Here is a 17,244-nt window from a genome sequence, read left to right as displayed (position 1 = left end):
GACTCAAACACAGTATCTGTCTCCTCAGGGGAGATAAAAGAGTGTGACACTAAGAATTTGGGCTTGATGAGCAGACTTGAGTCTGAGCCCCCAGCTTTACCCCTAAATAACTATGTGATTCTGGGTAACTCACTTGATTTACTCAGCACCAGTTCCCTCATCCATAAAGTGGGGTCATAATGCCTGGGTCACTGGAAGGACTAAATGAGATAATGTATCTAAAATAGCATAAACAACCATCCCAGCATATAAGAAATACCCAGTGAGTGGCAATAATCAATATGTTGACTAGACATTCTCAGGATCCTTAGGCTGAGATGGGATGTAATTCTCTGGGGCCCGCCCTGAAGCCTCCTCAGCCAGACCCAAGCAGTAACAGCAACGTTAATGCCTAATCCATCCATTTGCTCATTAAATAATTCTTCAAGGCAAGTGTCCTTTGTTAACCCTATTTTATAGGTGAGGCAATGATGGCCTGCAGAAGGCGGGTTAGTGAATCAAGTCACACAGCAAAAGAATGACCAAGCTGAGACTTCCACTGAGCTACTTCTACACTGGGCAGAGCCCAGCCCTTGTCCCAGGGCCCTGGCCAGGCTGCTGAGGAGTCTGAGACTCCTGACTCATAGATTCCAGTCCCAGCTAGAAAGGAAGTTAAAAGAGAAAAGTGCCAAAAAGAGGGACCCTTTACTTGGTCCCATCCCAGAATGAGCCCAGGGTTGGGAGGAAACCAACAAGTATCACATGGAGCCCTGAGCTGGCACTTCTCCTTGGCTCCTTGTATACATGTCACAGATGAGGTCTCCAAGATTCAGGGAAGTGAATGAGTTGTCCCTCCTCACCTCGCCCACATTCAGCCCCAGATCTCCCCAGCCACCCCGCTCCCCTGATGAAACCTAGAGGCTCTACCACTCCCTCCCCAGTTCTAGTCTAGTTACCTAGGCCCCTCTCTCTGCTAATTGATGGGCTTGGTACTTGGCCCCATACTCAGTTCAGAGGACCCAGAGCTCAGTACCGAGTCCCCCAACCCCAGGAACTCACAGTCTAGTGAGCAAAATGGAAAACCCACCTTCACGAGCCCCTATGATGCTGGGCACTTTATATCCATTAGCCATTTGATCCAATACAAAGCACATTGATGGGGAATAGTGACACTAAGTGAATAAACAGGTTCATTCAGAAATATTCATTGAGCATCTACTACATGCCACTATATCCCAGATGCTGGGGATACAGCAGGGAACAGATGAACAAAAATCCCTGCCCTCATGGGGATTACATGAAGAAAAGAACAAACATACATACCTGTGTTGGTAGGTGTTAATATTCCCATTTTACAGATGAGAGACTGAGATGCAAAGACCCACCCAGCTACAAATGGCAGAATAAGGATTTTATTCCAGACCAATTTAGCCCCAAAGACCTTTGCATTGTACCACGTGACCCAAAAATCACATCAGTGGGTTAAGCATCTGAGAGAAGTCAGATGGTTGTGGCAGGATCCTAACTCTCAGTTCTTCCACCCCCACCCCTGGGCCTCCCTTTACACCTCCTAGTGGCTCAAAAGCCGCAGGACATGCATTAGAATCAAGCCCACAGGGCAGCTATTTAGCCAACCCAGTACTCACCCAGAAGCAGCCATCGGGGTCACGCAGCCAATCACGGGGAAGCCAAGGAGCCATCACCACAGTGGCACATGGAAGCAAAGGACAGCAGTGAGACACAAGCACAACCAACAAACAAGCTCTGGGGCCCCTCTCCAGCCTGGGCCTGGGCCAGGGGTGAAACTCTGCCTTCCCTCTACCTCTGGGGCTCCGCTGGGGCAGATACCCTCTTAGTCAGCAATCTGATAATCTGATAATTCACCCTGAGCTCATCAGGCCTCCCAGGGCCCAGCCCAGCTGGAGGCAGCAGGATCCCTGTGGACAAATAGTAACTGAGCACCTACTGTGTGCCAGGTGTGGGAGATATAGTATAAAGTAGACAGACATGGTCCCTGCCCTCATGGAGCCTATAGTGCAGTAAGGAGGCAATCATATAATATTAGCTGGATTACAACTGTGATGAGTGCTTCAAGGAGGAAATGAGAACTTGGGTTCAAATCCTGGCCCTCCCACTCACTAGCTTTGTGACACTGGAGCCATTTCTTAACTTCTCTGTGCCTCAATTATTCCACCCCCACCCCTGGGCCTCTTCAATTATTCGTCTGTAAAAAGGGGATAGCATTAGTACCCACCTCCATGGTTGTTGTGCAAATTAAGTGAGTGAACATATGTAAAACATTTTGCACAATGCTTGGCACACAATAAACTGTCCATTAGTGTTAGCTGCGATTATTACAGGGAACTGTAGGCATGGGATTTAGAAGAACCTAGTACCGGTCAGGCCACCCCTGTCTGGCAAGGTAGGGGTTAAAGAAGACAATGAGAGGCGAAGCCCTGAGCCCATTCAATAAATGGTGTGGCTTTCTTGCGGCTGTTCTCCACACATCACCGGGGGAAAGCATCTCAGCAGAGGGGCCATTCATTAGAAGTGTCTCTCCCCACAAACACATAACCAGAACTGCAGCTTTGGACTGAAAAATACCAGGCACCCACACTCTCACCTGACTCTACAAATGCCTCATCTCCTCTGACCTTCACAATAACCCAGGAAGTAGACAAAGGTGAAATTATGACTATTCCCATTTTACAGATGAGGACAGTGAGAAGGGACTCCTCTGTGTGTCTCTGGCCACATCGCTTCATATCTCCACGCCTAGTTAAGTGGTCAAGCCAGGATTCCAACTGGCATCTGCCGAGATGTTGTTCTCCAGGTCCTCCCTTGCTTTTTCCCTTTCAGTCTCTGCAACACTAGCTGCACAGCCCCAGACACGGCTTTGAACCTCAGTCCCTTCATCTGAAATAGCTGTCAAAGAGCCAGCCCAGGATCCAAGCTGTTCCGGGCCCAAACGCTTCTTCCTTCACCACAGGCTCAGGCACTGCTACACCAACCCCGCCTCTAACCTTTTACCCCATCGTTGACTTCAGCTACAAACCCATGGCCCAAGAAATATCTGGACTCAACTACTAAAATTCAAGTTTCACAGCCCTGGCCCGTGTGGCTCAGTTGGTTGAGCATCACTCCATGCACCAAAAGGTTGCTGGTTTGATTCCAGGTCAGAGCACATGCCCAGGTTGCAGGCTTGATCCCCAGGAGGGGGTGTGAAGGAGTCAGCTCATCGATGTTTCTCTCTCCCGCTCCCTCCCTCTCTTTGAAATAAATAAAAACATATTAAAAATAATAAAATTCAAGTTTTCTAGGTGGAGAAACTGAAGTCCAAAGTTGGCCACATAACCAAGGTTGCCTTTCAGTGTCCAGCTCTTGCACCCGAGCAATAGTCAACTGCTGCTGACCATCTGGGGAAACTTCTGGTGGGACCCTGACCCACAGATTGCTCCCTCTGCTCCTTCCCCCCGATACCAGGCCCAGTGGGCACTGGCACAGCCTGAATATCCCAGAGCTCTGAGTTCACCCAGCAGGTGTCAGGCAGGTTCCATAGGTAAGGGGTAAACAATGTGGGTGCAATATAGGCATAGGCAAGGGCTAGTACCTAAGAGGCTCCCCCTTATAGTGAGTCTGGGCTTTGAAGTCAGACCTAGGTTCAAATCCCAGCTCAGCCACTTCCTAGCTGTGTGACTTTGGTCAAGTCAATTCACCTCTCTGAACTCCTGTGAAAGAGGGATAATACCTATTCCCTCATGAGGTTGTAAGGATGACATTAGTTAATGTGCATATTGAAGGCTTAGCACAGACTTCCATGCACAGTAACTACAGCTCTAATGATGCTTAGAGAATGCAGGACAAGAACAGGACTTGGGGGCCCATCTCACTTGACCTTGCCCTTGTCCTTGCCCCATTCTGTCCATTCTCCCTCATGTGGGATGATGTAGGGGATGGACAAAGTCCCTAAACAGGTCCTGGAGACTATAGCAATGGGTGCTGGAAGACTTTTAGAGACTCTAGGCCCGTGGTCGGCAAACGCATTAGTCAACAGAGCCAAATATCAACAGTACAACGATTGAAATTTCTTTTGAGAGCCAAATTTTCTAAACTTAAACTAAATAGGTAGGTACATTGTTATTAACTTAATCAGGGTACTCCTAAGGCTTAGGAAGAGCCACACTCAAGGGGCCAAAGAGCCGCATGTGGCTCGCGAGCCGCAGTTTGCCGACCACGGCTCTAGGCTCGTCTTCCCTTCTCATTTCACAGAAACGGAAACTGAAACCCAGGGAGAAAAGTGACTGGTCCATAGACTATAAGGAAGTGAAATTCTGACCCCTTTAATAAACATCTGAATCTTAGGCCCTTGGGAAATTCGGAATGCCCAATCCCGCTCCCCCTACCCCCTTTCAGGGGACTATCATAAAGATCTACTCTGCAAACCCCTAGCAAATCTCAGCCCACTATGACCTCCATGGTGAACCATTCATGGGTATCCTGTTCAGCTCTGTGGCTAGCAAACCTGAACATGGCACACAGCAGGAGCTCAGGAAAGGCTTAGGGCTTAACCCCATGAAGTTCCTCTCTGGTTCCACAGCTTTGCCCAGGCTCCTTGTATCTTGTTTCTCCTTGTATCTCCCTTCATCACTCCCACCCCAGCCTCTGTCTCACCCTGCAGCTCGGGTCCCAGTGCTCGACCCTAGCCAGCAGAGCTCTAGGCTTCCAAAGGCCTGTACAGTGTCAGCATCTTCCCAGCCAGGCTGGGATGTTCCTGCCCAGCACAGCCAGCCTGGCTCCCGGCCAGGATCCACTCTGCAGAGGGGGTGCCGACCCTGTCCTGCGAGGGGCCCCACCCGCACTGGTCTAAGGGGCAGGGCAGCCTAGGAACCCTGGGAGCTCCTATTGGCATCTGCGGGCTGCAGGAGGGAGGCCAGCTTGGTCTAGGCAGCGCAGAGATGGGCAGATCAGCAGACAGACGGGTGTGGACCTCCTTGCCTCACTGAGTATCAGCCACACGCCCAGGCCCTCCACCTGCGTCCCACATTGCTGAAACCTGGCAAGCCCTGCCTGACTCTCCTATACACACAGAGGAAACCTCAGGCCTTCCCCCACTCCACTCCCTTGTTAAAACACCCCCACTGGCCTGCTCTCAGAACAGCCACCATTCTGGTCACTGCACATGCGTTACCTCATTTGATTCTGCTAATGCCTGTGAGATCTGGATTATTGACTAAAGGAATCTGGGACTTAGAGAGGTGAAATGACTCATGCAACAACATCACACAGCAAGGAAGCGGCAGGGCCAGGATTCAAACCTTCCCTCCCTCCTCTCCGCTTGCTACAGCTTCTGGATCCCCTAATTCCCAACACTTCCACCTCACTCTGCAAAGTCTCTCCTCCCCCGTCCCTAGTCAGAATAAGAATTCCCATCTCATGACTGCTGTAAGACCTTGTTTACAGGCACCGACAGCAGCAGGGTACAGGAGTTATTTCTGAGGTGTCAGCCTCTCTCACACACAGAAAGGCCTTGAAGACGGAGGGTGATCCAGCAGGTGCTCCTTAGACCTGATAACCTGTCCCTTCTAGCTGCCCTGTCCCCTTCTCCCACCCCATGCGAAAGGCCTCTGGCCTTCTCCTGTTGATCTTCCCATCCCCAGGCCTGAACTGGGGTGAAGGTGGGAAGCTTGCTCAAACTTCAGGGCCCTGTGCCAATGCTCTGGCCCTACTCCCCACCCCTTTCCGTAGCTGAGGATCTGACCCCGACCTGACCCCAGGCAGTTCTCACAGGGACTCCCAGCTGCCCCGAGCCCCAGCCCCAGCCAGGCTCTCCCCAAGCTTCCTCCTTCTGGAGAAAAGGGCTCCAGAAACAGAGAAGGGGCTGCCTTCGGTCAGCCACTCCCTCTCGAGTGAAGCCGAGCAATGACCCCCCCCCCCCCCGTCCTCCCCCTCCCAGGATAGTCCTCCCCTCCCCCTTCTGGGGCAAACTTGGGCTGGGTTGTCTGGACAAGTCCCGCCTCCAATTTGCTGGAGGTGAGAACAGTTCTACCCCAAAGAGGCGGGGTCTGCCAGGAGGTGTAGGTTAGGGGGAGAACACTCTAGGGGGGAAGCAGAGGACAGGGCCAGGAAGGAACGGGGCTACAGAGACCAGAGGTGAGACACACGGGGAACAGAGGAAAGGAGCAAGCCGGGACCTGAGACGGACAGAGCCCTCGGAGAGACCAGAGCAGAGGGAAGTCCCCTAAGCCTAGAAGGGAGAGTGTGGGGCAGAGCCGGCGCCTCACCTCGCGGGTCCCGCAGTCCGGAAAGTCAAAGTCAGTTACGTAAGGACCGGAGCGGGGCGCGGGGCTCCGGGCCGGGGTTAGGGGGGGGGGGGGGCCTCCCGCTTCGCGCTACCCGCCCGCAGGCTGCAGGCTGCAGCCCGCGCTGCGCAGGACCCGGCAGGAGCGTGCCGGGCGCGAACAGGGCGGGGTTGGTGGGGGCGGGGGACCGTGGGCTGCACACCCCGCAGAGACCCGTCCGCGGGAGCCTAACTCGGGATCCCACCCCCCACCCCCCAGGCAGGCCCGGGACCGCCTGCGGCGAGCGACCAGCTCCGGACCCGAGCTGCCCGTCCTCCCCTCCGGTCGCCGGTGCCCCTCCCCGCGCTCCTAACTTCAAGACGCCCAGGACCCTCTAGCTCCCCGGTGCGGAATTTAGAATCCGGGGCGCCTAGACCCCAACTTCCCCAGCCCTAGGCTCTGGTCTCTGCCTTACCGGGACGGCCGAGCCCTTGGGAGTGGGTCTATCTGTCCCTCACCCCGTCCCTCCCGAAGACCAGGGGTCTCCCCAAGGGTGGTCAGGGCTCACCTGGGCCGGACGGGGCGGGGACCGGGCCGGGCCGGGCCGAGCCGGACCGCGTTCTCTCCGTCCGCTGTTCTCTCCCTTTAAGAGGTTCCTGCCACTTTCCCCGGCCGGGGGCCTCCACCTGCACTGACAGGGCAACTCCGGCTGAGGCCCCGCCCCCGACCCGGGAGGCTTTCTGATTGGTGCGGGCAACTGCCAATCGGCGGGGCTGCGGGGAGAACTGGGCGGGGGACTGGGAGCGTTGCAACCGGGAAGGGGCGGGGGCTGCAGGTGCGGCCAGACCCGGACGCCCAGCCTTAGGCAGCCGCGTGTTAACCCGAGGGGTTTAAGGGAGGGTTGAGCAGGGAGCTCCTGGATTGGCTGGTACGGTCTCTGACGTCATATGGCAAAAGTATGATGCAATTTACCACGTGGTGGTGCCCCTAAGGTCAGAAAGAGAGGAAGGAGCGGAGTTGGTCTTCGGTGACCTAGGAAAGTGACCATGGTGAGACACCTGGATCACCTGCCCACCATTTTGTTCTGTGTGACCTTGAGCAAGTCACCTCTCTGAATCTGAGTTTCCTTAACTATAAATCTTACCGTGTCTTCCTGAGAATTAGCAATATAGCAAGCCCAGGTCTGGCACACAGTAGGTGACATTCAGTGAATGTGGGTTCTGGTTCCTCTCCTCCGCATCTTGCCACTCCTCTCGGAGACTTTCCCCTCCTGCTGGCTCATCTCAGTGCTAGAAGGTGCTTGCATAGTCAGGGATCCAGGTCTCCCCTCTACCTCATTTCAGACCTGTGCTCACATAACGCCACTGGCAGGACACTCACCTCCTCCCAGGCTGGTCTCTTTCATTTTAAAACCATGCTGAAATTTCTAAAGCTCTTCCTCAAATTAAGGCCAAATCTGCCCTCTATGGATTCCTGCCCACTGAGAACAAACCTAATCCCTCTTCTATGTAGAGGAATCACAGAATAATAAGAGCATCGGATATTTCAGGTCAGAGAGCTATGGAGAGCTAATCACTTTTTCGGGCAAATGGGGGAAACTGAGGCCCATTGTGGGCAAGTAACTTCCGCTGAGGTCAGTGATCTTTCTACTAGATGGGCTCTGGCATAAGACTGTCTGGGTCTCAATCTTCAATGCTGCCACTTACGAGCTGTGCATTATTTTGGGCAAGTTACTAACCCTCTCCAAACCAGTTCCCTCCTCTGGAAAAGGGGGTTAATAAAAGTATTGCCCTCGCCCTGGCCAAAAGGTCTCAGTTGGCTGGGTGTCGTCATCCTGAGCACTGAGGGGTTGCGGGCCCCAGTCAGGTCACATGCAGGAGGCAGTCGATGATGTGTCACTCTCATATTGGTGTTTCTCTCTCTCCCTCTACCTTCCTCTATCTCTAAAAATAATATTTTAAAAATCTTTTTATTTTTATAAAGTATTTCCCTCAAGAGTTGTTGTGAGAATTAAATGAAATAATCCATGTGAAATACTGAGAATAGTGCCCGTCTCAGGCTAGGGATCCAAAAAGTGTTAGCGTTTACTATAATTATTGATGTTAATGTTATGTCAAGGACATACATTTATGTATAGCTCCCCAAATTTGCTGAAGCCTCCTCTGACTCCGGTCTTATTTTAGGCTCCAGGGTCCTGGGCCCCCTCCCCGCCCCCCCGCCGCCATTAAGAAGCTCACAATGTTGCAGAGGAGGGTCTGACTGAGCCCCTAGAGCTGAGGGATGCTTACGGATATAGGTGGGTGAGCTCCAACCCACCAGCGAAGCTTTACTTCCTTTCACCAGGAGTCTAGACACTTGAGACACTTTCAGACCCTAGCACTGTGGACCCTGGGGAAAGCTGACACACACCCAGGCTCCAAGCATATTCACACAACTTTCACCTGCCCACAGTCTCACCTGCCCACCAGGTGACATTGCCTCTTGGTTAAGGGCTTGCAATTTGGTGGCAGTTGAGTCTTGGCTCTGCATTTTACCAGTTTTATGCCTTTGGGCAAGTCACTTTCTCTCTGGAGTAAAATAGGACTAATTATAGCTCCAACTCTATATAGAGCTGTGGTGAACACTAAATGTTATGAGAAAATACATATGCAAATACCCAGTAATGGATCTAGTGTTGTTTTTTAATTGTCCCCACATGTATTCATGCACCCAGGGGAGAATGTCTCAATTTAGCACTGGGGTTTCCCCTCCAGCTCCCCCCATTCTGACTCTGGTCTTCAAGGGAAGGGGCGAGGCAGGGAGAATCCTGCCGTGACTGGGATTCCGCTGAGGAGCTGCCGCAGGCCCCGCCTCCTCCCTGATTGGGGCGGGCACGTGGCTCGGGCTCTGTTGGGCCGAGCTGCCTGTGGGTGACTCAGCAGGGCCAGCGCCTGCCCGGCCTGATAAGGGTGTGTGCCTATGAATGTGCGTGTTGGGGGTGGCCAGGGAGGACTCTGTTTCTGAGTTTGTGAGGAGTACCTGTGGGAGTGTGTTCGTGATCTTGATCCTGTGTGTGTCTCATCTCTGTATTTGTGTGTTTGTGTGTCTCATCCCTGTATTTGTGTGTGTGTGTGTGTGTGTAGGGGAGTGCATCGGTGTGTGTGAGGGTGTGCCCAAGTGTTGGTGACTTTGCATAGAGGGTGTGACTCTTGTTTGTGTCTGTCTCTCTGTGTGTCGTATAAACAGGTCCCCCCCTCCCCACACCGCCCCCCCCCCCAAACTGTTCCCAGCCCTGAGGACCTAGAGAGCTCTGCCCTGCCCCATGGGCCTCTCTGTCCTGGCAGCCTGTGTTTCTTATTGAGGTCACCTGTGTACTTGTAAGGGTGAATATAGAGATGAGGGTGGGGGTGCTGTTGCCCTTGCCCCACTGCCTCGGCCTGTGAAATCTCCATCTCCCTCCCCAGAATATACGGAGCAGTTTGGCTCCTGAGATGCTCCCTGTGAAGGGAGACCTCCAGAGGAGGCAACTGGCATTTAGTGATCACTGTTTTACATGCATTTTCTCATTTGAGCTCTGAATCCTTAGAGCCAAAAACGTTCAGAAGAGAGTGAGTCTCAGAGGATGGAAGTGGCAGCCCAAGGTCACACGGCTCTTAAGTAATGGGGGCCTGAAGGTGACAAGCAGGAGGCAGGTCTTTCCCTTAAGCTGAGCACCCAGTTTGCTGGGGCCTGTGGGGGAACTGATAAGCTTGAGGGCAAGGAAAGGGACCTGTTTGTGTCTCCCCCTCCTCCTCTTCTGAGTTGCCTGGGCCTTCAGCCAAATCCTTATCCTTCAGAGCCTGGACACTGCCACCAGCTCCGACGGAGTGACTGAGTCTTGAGTTGGGTGATAAAGAGGCCAGGAGACTGGTTGGAGGGGTGGGGGGAGGAAAAGGCTGAAATGGAAGCATCTCTTCCTTCAATAAAACTTGATTGACTGCCGACCGGCGTGGCTTAGTGGTTGAGAATCAATCTATAATCCAGGAAGTCACAGTTCGATTTCCAGTCAGGGCACAAGCCCCGGCTGGGGGCTCAATCCCCAGTAGGGGGTGTGCAGGAGGCAGCTGATCAATGATTCCCTCTCATCGTTGATGTTTCTATCTCTTTCTCCCTCTCCTTCTTTGAAATCAATAAAAATATATTTATTTTAAGAAAAACTTGGTTGGCCACATGATTAAAAACTGACCACTACTCTGCTCAGGCTGAGAGGAGAAGAGAGTCACAAGACCAGGCCACAAGAAATGGTGGAGACTGAAGGCAAAGCTGGGGCCGGAGGCAGGGGGTGTGGCTAGAATCTGTTACTGGGTTTGAGTCCTGACTCCACTATTTACAGGGCGTGTGACCTGGCCAGTCATATTTCTCTCCCAGCTGGTCTCCTCATCAGTCCAGTGAGGTAATGGTGCTCATCCTCCCTGCTCTTCCTGACTCCGGGATCCTGGAAGGAAAAGCCATTTGTAAACTGAGGGTTGCTCTCCACGCTTAATGGGCATTCCCGTTGTGAAAAGGCCCTAAAGCAACCGTCCACCCAGAGCTCAGAGAGAGGAGAGGATCCCGTCTGAGGGTTAGGGGAGAGTGCCTGGAGGAGGTGACCTCCCAGCTAGACTTTTAAGGATGAATTTACTCCATGGAAATGGAAGAGGGCATTCCAGGTAGAGGAATAGCCCGCATAAGACCTGAAAGAATAATGACAATGTGCTCTGGGAGCAGACAATAGTCTAGTACCGTGGTCGGCAAACCGCGGCTCGAGAGCCACATGCGGCTCTTTGGCCCCTTCAGTGTGGCTCTTCCACAAAATACCACGTGCGGGTGCGCACGTACAGTGCGAATGAAACTTCATGGCCCATGTGCAGAAGTCGGGATTTTGTGGAAGAGCCGGTATTTGGTGGAAGAGCCACACTCAAGGGGCCAAAGAGCCGCATGTGGCTCGCGAGCCGCGGTTTGCCGAGCCGCAGTTTGCCGACCACTAGTCTAGTATATCGGGAGCACAGGGTAGATCCTGAGACCGAATTGTGGAAGGCCTTAAATGCCAGGTGAAGACCAGGGCAGGTGGGGTGGGGAGAGATACTGACATTTAAGGATAGCCAGGGAGTCTTTGTGGTAGAGATAGCCATGTTCTGGCTAGGGTATGGCAGTCATGGGTGGGTGGGGGTGGGGGGTGCTGAGAGGAGAGAGAGAATCGGGGGACAGTTCAGAAAGCCTTCTCCCCAGGAGGATATATCTGGACCTGGGGCAGATCCATAGGATAACATTGAGGCGGGCAAGATCCTGCAGAGCCTCCTTCAAAGGAGAGATGGGTGTTGGCAAGGATGGAGAAAAGACTGTCAGCTGCCCCCGTCCAGGGAGGGACCCATGCATGGGCACAGAGGGTGCCCACCAACGAACATTTAAAGGCTCTGAAGAACCCCACTGTCTAGGAGTTCCTCTGATTTGCTGCGGTGTGGAGAGGGGGCGGTCCTACCAGGAGAACCCCTTCCCAGGAAAATGTCATCTCCAGAAGCTCCTGTTGAAACAGCAATGGGAGCCGACGATTGCCTTGTTACACCTCTGCCAGGTGCCACTAACCTGTCCCCATCAGATACCCCTATCTTATGGATGAGTAAAGTAAGGCTGCAAGAGGCAAAGTGGTCTGCTGGCGATTGCACTGCCAGTAAACGCAAGGCCAGGACTTGAAGGCATGATTCCTGAGAGGGCAGGAAAGAGCTGATGCGGGTGGTGGGAAAGCTAAGATTCTGGTTGGTGGGGCCACAAACAGGCTCCAGGGAGAAAGAAAGCAGGTGTCTGCCGCCACCTTGTGGTCATGGAGACACCTGGGCAGAGCCCACGATGTCCAGGCTGCCTGAGGGAAGCTGTGCCAGGCGCCCTGCCCCAAGGAGAGGGGTGCTGCCTTGGGTGCATGTGTGTCATTTCCGAGGCAGGGGGGTGGTTGTAAGGAAAGGTGGGCTCTCAAGTGGGACTGTCCTAGACTACAACTCCAGTCCCCTCAAGGCCTATAAGAGGATTAAAAGAGATAGTCTTTACTCCCCAAAAGACCCTTCACAGCCTTTATGCAATCTTTGCAGTTGGGAAAACCAAGGACCCAGTGATAAGATCCAGGATTGTGGAGCTGGAAGCTTATTTGAGGGCCTCTGTAAGAAAAAGAAAGCTGCCCCGGCCAGTGTCGCACACTGGTTAGAGCATTGGCTCTTGGACCGAAGGGTCTTGGGTTTGATTCCCAGTCAAAGGCATCTACCTGGGTGTCGGGTTCACTCCCCGCCCTCGGTCGGGGTACATGTGGGAGGCAAACTAATCGATAGGTTTCCCTCACATGGATGTTTCTCTCTCCCCCGCTCCCTCCCTTCCACTCTCTCTGAAAAGCAATGGGGAAAATGTCCTCAGGTGAGGATTAATAAAAAGAAGAGAAGAGAAGAGAAGAGAAGAGAAGAGAAGAGAAGAGAAGAGAAGAGAAGAGAAGAGAAGAAAAGAAAGCTAAGCTAAGAATACAAAATGCCTGTGGCCACTCAAGCTGGAGGACACTAGTGGGAAGGGGAGAGTCAGAGTGGAAAGAGGGGGTCTTAACCAATTGATGTGAACGTATTTTGCTTTGGCAAATATCATAGAAAATATGACCCTGTGAACACAAGGCGAGGGTCCCTCCTAGGGCCTATGCAAGTGTGAGGCCTTGATTGACACATAAGCCTCAACATTAGTAACTTATCCCTAGTTAACTATGAGGTCCCCCATGGGAGATTTGGGGATTCTGAAGCCAGAGCAGGATCTGGATTCATGTCTCCCAACCACCCCCAACCCTCCCAGCCTCCTGTTAGGCACGCCTTTCACTGAGGACTTCCAGCGCTTCCTACCTGGACCTGAGCCCATACTCACCACACCTGTGCGGCCACATCCTACCAGTTGGGTTGCTCCAGCCAGGACTGCGCAGGGACCCTCTGTTCCATCCAGTGGAACCCTTCTTTGCTTCCCAGTTTGGGGGTCCAACCCATAAGCCCCCGGAAGACTTCTCTGCCTGCCCTTGCCTCCCAGACAGCGCCAGCACTTTGCTTGGACAGAGGCCTTTGGTCAGTACGCAGTTGTTCTCTGAGTCCCTGCAGTGCTGTCAGTCTAATGTTGCCCCTATGTGGTCAGTCCAGGTGGACACATTCTGAGCCTCCTCTTGCAGTCAGGCCTGGCGGGGGCGGGGGGGGGGGGGAGGTCAGTCAGAGACAGAGAGAGGACTCAGACCCAGTTCCAGCCCTCCTCTAGCTCAGTCTGGTGGTCAGGAAGACATGGACTGAATCTTAAAACTTTTAGGGCTAAGGATAACTTAGAAAGAAATTAGTCCAGGTGATTGTCAAACTCTTTGAGAAGCTCAGTGTGGGAAACAGAAGGAAGCAGTGGGTGTGCCCGGGTGTGGGAAGGTTCATGTGCTCGGCCTCTCCCCCCTCTTCTAAGGAACTACGGTTGGAATCACTGATCAAGTTCAAGCCCTTTGCTTCAACGCAGACCCAGCAAGGGTCAGAGGTGTGAACAGGTCACAAAACAGTTAGGGGCTGAGGCTGGATTCAAACCTAGGTCTGCTTGACTCCAGGTCTGAGGCTTTCTGCTCAACCTCAATACTGAAGCATCTCTTCCCATCCTTGCCTCATATCTCCATGATCTCGCTCTGGAACTTCCACCCACGCGGCACAGCCAGGGGCCCATGGGAGTGGGACAGTAAAGAAGGAGTCCTCTTGGAGCCCCCATACTGGAACGAGGGCAGAGAATGGACTTTTGTCTGTTGGTTCATTGCTATCCTCAGTCTGAGCACAGAGCCTGCCACACTGTTTTCAGCATATGTTAGCTGAGTGAATGGATCTGAAGCAGCAAGTTAGAGCAGAGCAGTGGTTCTCAACCTTGGCTGCACATTAGAATCACCTGGGAATCTTTTTAAAATCCTGATTTCTGGGCCTCGTCCTCTGGAAATTCTGTTTCTTTGTTATGGGCTGGGGCCACAACATTAGTAACAAAGAAACAATTTCCGGAGGATGAGGCCCAGAAATCAGGATTTTAAAGAGATTCCCAGGTGATTCTAATGTGCAGCCAAGGTTGAGAACCACTGGAGTAGAGGAACCTTCCTGGGTGGGAAACCATCTCTCCAGGTTGACATGATCCACCCCTGGGCACTGCTGGTCACTTCGGGGTGGGGATCTGGGCTGGATTTCCTGCAGGTCTTATTAAAGACTTTCAGCTTTGCTGCATCTTCCTTCTTTTTCTCTTCAGAACAACGTCCTTTCAGAGGAAGCTGTTTTGTGACTCTGGGAAAGTCACTTCCGCCTCCATTTCCTCATTTGTTAAAAATACTCCCTTTACAGTGTCCCCTCCCCCCCCTTTTTTTCTTTTTTAGAGAGAGAGAAACATCTATTTGTTGTTCCATTTATTTATGCATTAATTTGTTGATTCTTGTATGTGCCCTGACAGAGGATCAAACCTGCATCAGGACAATGCTCTAACCAACTGAGCTACCCAGCCAGGGCTACAGTGTTTTTTTGTTATTCAATTGATATACCTACTATAACTTTCCATGTGTCAGGGATTGCATAAGGCACATGGGATTGAGAAAAATAAATGAGATCATAGCTGTCAACACATAATAGGTGGTCAGCCTGTGCTAGTTCCCCACCCCCTCCAGCCCACGCTCACCTAGTGTCTCTTAACAGAATGCTTCCCTCATTCAAGACCCTCTTCCAGGAACCAATTCCAGTCCACAGCTTCCAGGGATGAGAGAGGGTGTGGCAGTTGGATGAGCTAGGGACACCAGATGGGAAAAAGGAGTGGAAACTAAATAAGGGTGCTAAAGCCAGGCATAGCCAATAGGTGGCAGAAGCATCCGTGGAATAAGCCTGTCTCCGGCTGCCTCTCCTAAGTTTCTCCCAGGCCAGGCTGTTTGGCTCTCTTCCAGTGTATGAACATCGTTGTATGAATGAGTGTGTGCCCCGGCGGGAGGTGTGTGCACAAAGAAGGGCATGTGCATACATATGGTATGAACGCACATGAGCAATATGTATACAGATGCCAGGAGTCTTGGTGACAGAATAGAATGTCCCTGACGATGTGAAGAACTACATGGGGAAGATGTTTGTGTGCACAGTCAGGTATGAGTATGTGTGGCCTCTTGGTCAGTGTGGGTCTGTGTATATGTGACTGTTTAACCCCCTTTCCTTCTCTCCCCCCCCCCCCCCCCCCTCCAATGCAGAGCTTCCTAACCTTTTGGGTCCTGGACCCAGACTCCTGGCACCGCCAACGAATCTCACAACAGGGCACATGGTGACACACAGTGCACTGTTTTGGATGGCTCTGGAATCACCTGTGGACCCCCTAGGGATGCCCCTGGGTAAGGAGTACGGTCAAATGTTAATAAAATAGGGAACTGTGGGTGATGTTTCTCCCCCTTCTTTTCAAGCGCATCAGATTTCTATATTGAACATTCTGTAACAACCATAAACGTTACTAAAGAAAAAAAACCCGTTCCTTCCCGAAGTCTTTCCTTTCCCCTCAGGGTATGGTGCAGTTCCCACGCATCTGGCAATGCTGTAGGGGCCAGCAGCCAGCTAAGAGCAGGTCTCGCTCCGCTCAGCGTTGGGGAGCCCTGATAGCAGCTGTGGGTCATCCAATCGGGGCAAAGGGTCAGTACAGAGCAACCAGAGAAGGCTTCGTGGCGGCAGAGGAAGCGAAGCTGACCTGGAAGTGTGATGAAGTTGGCACATGACGGGAGTCTGCTCTGTCTACTCCACTTCTCTGAGAACTGCCTGCCCTTGGGCGGGGCCCCCATAGTCCTTTTCCTGTAGAGGGTCCACTTCTCCTCACTAGAGAGTTTGAGGTATCAGGCAGGCGAGGTGGAATTTAGAATCTGAGAATTCCCCACTGGGAAGGGGCATAGAGAGCATCTGGAGACTTTTCAAGCACCTAACCGCTCTTGAAGGTTAAAGGCAGAGTGTGTTTCCCCGATGATAACAGCGTGCCCTAGTTACCACGCACAGCTGTGGTCTGGTTGGGCCCTCGGGAGAGTCCTGGTAATTTAGTTATAATAATTGTTATCCGATTTTACAAGTGAGGAGAGTGATGACCATAGTGGTCACGCATATGCTTTTCCTTGGGGAATAAGAACTCTCCACTGTGCACAGGGACTCACATGAACACCCAGGGCTCCCGACCATGCCGTGCAAACATCCTCACCTTCAGGCACGTTCTTCCCAGCGTCAGTGGGAGCTGGCTGTTGGGGGAGCTGCCAGGCCTGTGAAGTCTCCGTGACCTCTCTGGGAGGCCAAGCAGTCAAGCCCACCTCCCCACCCTGGCAGGTCTGGTCGCCCTGCCCAGGCTGCTGCCCACACCGTCTGCAGCTGAGTGGGATTGAGATCCCAGCCCACCGCCTTGGCGCTCCTCCTCTTGACACGGCAGCCCCAGGTGGGCAGCCCTGGGCTGAGGCTCTGGTTCCCCGAAGGAAGGTTGCCCCAGAAGAGGAAGAGGGGCTCTGTGCCCTGGTGCCCTCTTAACAACCTGGTCACACATGGTGGGGAGGCAGAGCCCACAACAGGAAGTCTTCCTTCCAGAGCGTTCCTTATGAACCAGCAGGGCCAACAACTGTTTGAGAAAGAGAACCCTGAGGAGGTGGGGTTCTCTTGGAGCATCAGGCTCTAATTCCCACCCCCAGAGCTGCCTTATATGGACAAAGGTTTGGGGCTTCTACAGTCAGAGGCAAGGTCACCATGGGGCAGGGGGAGGAAGGGAGGTGGGAATAGGGCGGCAGGAAGGAGTTAGTGGGTAGGCAGGGCTCTGGAGACCAAGGGACTTAGATTAGGGGGGTTACCACAGGGACGAGGAGGAGCCAACTTGGAGGGAGGAGGAGGGGAGGGGAGGGAGCGTGCCTTGGGTATCCGTCTCTCCCATCAGATGGGGTTCCTTTTTTTTTTTAATTTGAGAGAGGAAGGGAGAGAGAGATAGAAGCATCAATGATGAGAGT

The 17,244-nt window shown here is 52.8% G+C and overlaps 1 protein-coding gene across 1 annotated transcript in view; it reads right to left on the bottom strand.

The window, feature by feature from the left end:
* Positions 1–6,964, bottom strand: part of EPB41 (erythrocyte membrane protein band 4.1) — a 155,260-nt gene extending 148,296 nt beyond the window's left edge. Inside the window, exon 1 of the mRNA XM_070404535.1 lies at positions 6,826–6,964. The gene's annotated coding sequence lies outside the window, so the exon portion shown is untranslated. The remainder of the gene's footprint in view (positions 1–6,825) is intronic.
* Between the last annotated feature and the right edge of the window lie 10,280 nt (positions 6,965–17,244).

Source organism: Myotis yumanensis, unplaced genomic scaffold (genome assembly GCF_028538775.1).
Source record: "Myotis yumanensis isolate MYYU_CA2020_CCGP unplaced genomic scaffold, mMyoYum1.0.hap1 SCAF_2, whole genome shotgun sequence".
NCBI classification, from domain to species: domain Eukaryota; kingdom Metazoa; phylum Chordata; class Mammalia; order Chiroptera; family Vespertilionidae; genus Myotis; species Myotis yumanensis.
Note: the sequence above shows the minus strand (reverse complement) of the source record. Positions and strands in the feature narration are given on the sequence as shown.